General features: G+C 36.3%; 1 long non-coding RNA gene across 1 annotated transcript; it reads left to right on the top strand.

Annotated features, from left to right (window-relative positions):
- Positions 1–2,267: 2,267 nt before the first annotated feature.
- Positions 2,268–4,208, top strand: LOC145792332 (uncharacterized). The gene is made up of 2 exons (XR_014331715.1): positions 2,268–3,556; positions 3,966–4,208. It is a non-coding gene; the product is annotated as an uncharacterized LOC145792332 (long non-coding RNA).
- The last annotated feature ends 1,707 nt before the right edge of the window (positions 4,209–5,915 follow it).

The following is a 5,915-nucleotide window of genomic DNA, read 5'->3' as shown; positions in this document are numbered from 1 at the left end:
AAGTGGGTTGAGGCCCAATCCTATGCAGTGCTAAAAGTGTCGCATGTACCCAAGTTCATCAGGAATAACATCATTTGTCGTTATAGGGTCCTAAATGAGATCATTTCAGACAATGGCTCCCATTTCAAGAGAGAGGTGATCGACTTGTTGGAGAAATACAATGTGGCTTTTCATAAGTCATCCACATATCGGCCGCAAACCAACAGAGCTGTTGAGGCCGCCAACAAGAACATCAAGTACATTTTGTAGAAAATGGTTGAGACTTACAGGGACTGGCCAGATAAACTGCCATTTGCTCTCTGGGGCTATAGAACATCAATTCGGACATCTATTGGGGCGACTCCGTACTCTCTAGTTTATGGGATGGAGGTTATTCTGCCTATTGAAGTTGAGGTTCCGTCGCTGGGGTTATGGCTGAGTGCCAGATAGCGGAAGCGGATTGGCAGCAGAGCAGGTTCGAGGAACTTATGCTATTCGACGACAGGAGGCTGAAAGCACTATACCATGTCCAAGGATATCAATGCAGAATCGCCAGGGCCTTCAACAAGAAAGTTAAGTCTAGGAATCTTAAGGAAGGGGATTTGGTGCTCAAAGACAACCAAGCTCCCATCCATGACCCTAAGGGCAAGTTCAGACCCAATTGGACTGGTCCCTACATCGTCAACTCAATTTGGTCGGGTGGAGCTGTTATTCTTATGGACCTAGATGGCCTAGAATTCTCCCAGCACCTAGATGGCCTAGAATTCTCCCAGCCAATCAACATGGACAAGTTGAAGAAATACTATCATTGAGTGGCTCGCTAGGCCAAAAACCCGGAAGGGCGACCTAGACAAAAGTTATAGCACAAAAAAATTAGAAAAAATAAAAACTGAGCTCGCAAAGTTAAAAATCCAGAAAAGGTGGCCTTGGCAAAAGTTAGAGCGCAAAAGGAGAGTGTCAATACACGAGTGAACCCGAACCGAACTACCTAAGGTTTGATTCCCATTTTCGGGATATGTAGGCAACTTCATTCTGAAGTCCAGCCATAAACACTTCCAAATCAACTGTGTCTATGTTGCTTGATCAAGTCATCTTTGTCTGCTCATTATCTGAAAGTTTGGTTGTGATTCTTACTCTGAGAGAAGTGCTGGTTACAATACAGTGCAGTGCTATTCAGACAAGGGGCAACTTTCCATTTGCTAGATTTGGGATTGTACATCTCAAGGATAAATTCCCTGTGTGTCAAGTTATGATCTTTGTTGAAAATGGTTTTGAAAAGTTTTAATAAAAGTTAATTTTATTCAAATTAATCTTTTTACAACTTAGACCATTTTTGGACCAAAAGGAAAATTTTCAGTGCCCACAACTTCAATTTTATTGATTTCAATACAAAGTTCTCTAACTCTTGATACAAGTCAAAGTTGCTTTTTATTACATTCAAAAGGAAAACTTGAAAGTACAGATCAAAGCAATACACTTGGGGCATTGATAAGTCAGGTGTTCCTGCGTCCCCTCCCAGAGCTTGTGGAAGCTTCAGATGCTAAAGTAGGCCCGGTTTACGCCTCATCTTCAAGCCAAGCTAGTTGGTTAGCTTATTCATGCTAAAGTAGTCAGGTGTTCCTGCATCCCCTCCCAGAGCTTACCATATTGCCATGTTTCGTATGCTTGCCATGAGGCTATGTGCTTACATGCTAAACTACTTGAATGACTGTGGATGAAGGCTTGTTGTTTGAATTGGAACAATTCAACGAATGTAAGTTTTAAGCCCACTTTGTTGTGGCAAATCATATTTTAAGCCCACCGTGTTTGGTGGCAAATTCGCATATTCCAAGTCTTGCGACTAGTCTATACTTGCTTGTGTCACTACAACAAAAGTAACCTATGGTGACGAAAAGTAGTGAAGAAAATAAATTTTGTCACTAAATAAGAATAATCTGTGACAAATTATAAAATTTTGTCACATATAATAAAAAATAAAAATAATAGGTGATGAAATTTATTTTCGTCAACAAACATTTTTTTTAGGTGAGGAAATATTAAGTTTCGTCACCAAAGGTTTTCCCGCTAATTCTTGTTTGGTGGAGCCAAAATTTTGAGACTTTTGGTGAGAAAAATTTTTGTCACAAATTATAAAATTATTAGTGAGGAATATATTTTTATCACTAATAATTTTTTATATATATATATATATATATATATTTTTGAAAACTTGATTTTAAATATTTGAAGAACATTTGGTGAGAAATATATTCTTGTCACTAATAATTTTTAATATTGTGAGACTTCATTTGTCATGCTTTCTATATGGTTGAATGTTTTCTTCAGTACGTTAAGAATTGGAAAAATCATATCAAATTATATCTCTCAAATCCGTCTATAGCTATAGCAATGTGCAATTTGGAAGGCCAGATGAAACTTGAAAGCAGCGAAAATGGAAAATACTTCGCTCAACAAAGCCACCATAATTAATGTCTTCTTTTTCTAGCAAAAAATGGAACAGTAAAGAGGAGAATATGGCCTTCTCAGGAATACAACTGTCATGAGAACGTGGCCTTTGGAAAGTGGTTTGTTAAGTTCACTGCTTTATAAGGTTTTTTGTATTACATGTTTACCCCTATGGGTAAAATGCCAAAGTCATTAAATAGTATGGTTTTTTGGTCAACAAAACTACCATGACACAACTTCCAGAAAATGTGGACACCAAGTTGTGGCTTTCCATTATATATTAGTATAGATTGATCCATTTGAAGGTTTTCCCTATACTCAACCTAGTGAAGCCACATTTCAACCACTTTGTCCTGGCTAAAGAAGTCTTTTCTTGAGATCATGTGCTTTCTCACAACTTACATTCATATCTGTTGGTCTATCTCTTATTTTTAAGGCTTCAACTTCTCCCTCTTAGTGGTGCTGTCCTTGTTATTTGACACAAACATTCAATTCGTGTTAGCCAACCAATCATATATTGTCTTCATTGTGCTCAATTGGACTATATAAGAAGCAAAGGAGGAATATTTAGCAAACTTTATTTTTAGCTGGTGCTAGCTTGAGTTGCGTACCAAAGCACTTGTATTTTCATATTCTTTTCATATTTTTTTGTTTTTCTCCTTTTCTTTTTAGCTCATCAAAATTATGACTATCCTTGTTACATGATTCTATGAATTTTTAATAATACAGTCTTATGTTGTAATTCTTTCAGTTCGACTGAAAGTATGCAAATATCCAGATATACGAAACTAGTTCAAAGAAGAGTTTTTTGGATTTTAAATTATATGATTTTGAATCATTATTTCAAATATCTCTAGAATTCTAAACCCTTTAATCCAAACACACTCTTAGCTTATTAGAGTGGTTTGTGACTGCATACGCCCCAGGAAAAAGTTTTTTTTGGGCCTCATAGATGTGCTCTTAAAGCTGTCATGGCTTCTGCTGCTTCCACTCAAAACTTAATGTATGCTGCTTGTGAATTGTCTCTTGCTGACAAAAAGAAAATATTTGTGCAAACCTGTAAGCCATTTTACTTGTTCTTGCAGATTGGATTACTCTGCGCATACGTTATCAAAAAGTTGTACTTTGGCAGGTATGTAAATGCTGGTCTTTTGATTTGCCTCATTTTGTTTCTCTGGAAAATCATGTTTTCATTTTCGCTTTATTTATTAATTTAATTGAGTCTCCGGAGGCAAGTGCTTCTGCATTATTATTATGCGAGTGTCCAAATGAATGAATATAGCCCATTGTCGTGAATCAAATGTACCTCAATGCTACGTTATATTTTACCATTAGTGATAGTGATATATGGTATTCTTGCAATCTTTTGGCATCTTATGTTATCCGTGTTGCTTTGTCATCAAGGATCACCTCAACTCTTTGAAGTTTTGATTTGTTACATGCATTTCTATTAAATTGGTTTATAAAATAAAATTATTTATATATGATTTTAGATGTAATTGATAATATATTAATGTTTTCTTTGTTTATTTTCTTTGCAGATTGGTTTTTGATAACGTTTGGAAGTATACTTGCAAATGAAGATCAACTGTTGAATTTTGTTTCCTGAACTGATACTTAGTTGTAGTTGCAAATCAAGATTGAGTGTTGATTTTTTTTTTGTGTATTCCACGTTAGTTCATTTTAGGATTTGCTTTGATGGTTTTTTTATTATACTTAATGGTTTATATTATTAAAGTTGTTTGATGGATATATTTGATTTATAATATAAATTGTTTACTGAATTTTTTTGTGGAGTGATGTATAATAGCTAGTGGATTTCTTAATACAATTAAAATGCTATTGGGATATGAGCAGGGATATTTGTGAAATAATAATTGAAATTGAAATTGAAATATAAAATATGGTACATATTTAGTGACGAATTTATTTCGTCATTTGTACTTGTTATTATGACAAAATGATTATTCGTCGTTAATAAACATTTTTTGTGACAATTTATTGCAGCGCATATATGAAAGTTTTCATTGATTTTGTTGTTTGGTGACGAAATATATTTCGTCATGTAGATAAATATATTTGTGACAAAATAAATTTCATCACATATATAAATATATTTGCGACGAAATATATTTCGTCACCCATGTATGACTTTTTGAGACGAAAACTTTCGTCACCTTTGCATCTTACTGTGACGAAATTATTTCCTCATAAATGATCAACATTTGTGACAAATTTATTCGTCAACTAAAATTATGAATATGGTACTGAATAATTATTTGGTGACGAAAATGAGAATTTTTGGCGACAAAATCTTGTTTTATTGGTGACAAAAAATTTCGTCACTGAACTAATTTCATTGGTGACGAAATTATTTTTCGTCATGGTGGTTTTTAGTGACAAACATTCAATGACGAAACTGGTGACGAAAATATTTCGTCACAAATATCTATAGTGACGAAATTAGCTCTTTCGAGACAAAAAAATTCCGTCATTCAAGACCCAACTTGTTGTAGTGTGTGCGTCACATAGTAAAGTTAGATTAATAACCAGAACAACAACACATAATGTTTATAAAACATCATATCATGATTAGTAGAGACTAATCTTTGATCAGGTGAGCAGGGATGCTCATTTCAGGACCTTCCTCTCTCGTACCCAAGTTCCCAAGCTGAGGCAACTGTGGTGATGATGGACACGTGGCCTTTGGCACGAGTCAGGGTTTCCTCAATTTTTCCATAATAAAGTATTTAGGTGGTGACTCTATATCTAGCAAAGTAGTCCAATTTTAGCATTATTTGATTTAAAGTTGATTTTTCAAAAAGGTTTGCCGGATTTAGACTCTTTAGTGATTATCAGTTTCACATTGCATTTGTAAGACTAGATTCAGAACCACAGGAGTCTGAACTGTAAGACCTTCTTTTCAAACCCTTTCCCAAAGACGGGGTGCAGGAAAAGGCGAGTCCACAGTACTCTGGACTTATGTCGATAGACTTTGTCAGGTCAGAAATTGTTCAAAGACAATCAAAGTTTACCTCACTCCCTCCTAGGTACAAGACGGAGGAGAGTTGGGCAGGATTCGCCAGTGCAGTGTCTACAGCAGTCACTCTTCGATTCACCAATGTCTAGTTGGGTCCGAGAATAGTCACCTTCTTCTCGCTTAGCACGAGTTTAAACACCGATTCTAAATGGCACAATATCCCCTATCCAGTGTGGAAGAACTAATACAATACCTACAACAGTCAATCGAGGCAGGGCAGCAAGACGCAGTTCGTCAGGCTGAAGTCACGGCTCGTCAGGCCGAAGTGATAACCCAGCTACAACAACAACAGCCACAGCCGGCAGCGGCTTCTGCATCTCATGCACCTCCCACATGTAACCCAACACCCGGAGCCATTGCCCATACTGCTAATGTCCAAGAGACTCAGGGCAATCCGGCAGAGCCAATCCCAACACAGGGCTCTAAAGCTCTTGTCTATCAAATGAAGCTC

The sequence above is a fragment of the Camellia sinensis genome, chromosome 6, assembly GCF_055761805.1.
Source record: "Camellia sinensis isolate YWXY chromosome 6, ASM5576180v1, whole genome shotgun sequence".
NCBI lineage: Eukaryota > Viridiplantae > Streptophyta > Magnoliopsida > Ericales > Theaceae > Camellia > Camellia sinensis.
The sequence above is the reverse complement of the archived record's forward strand: the minus strand, read 5'-3'. Positions and strand labels throughout refer to the sequence as shown.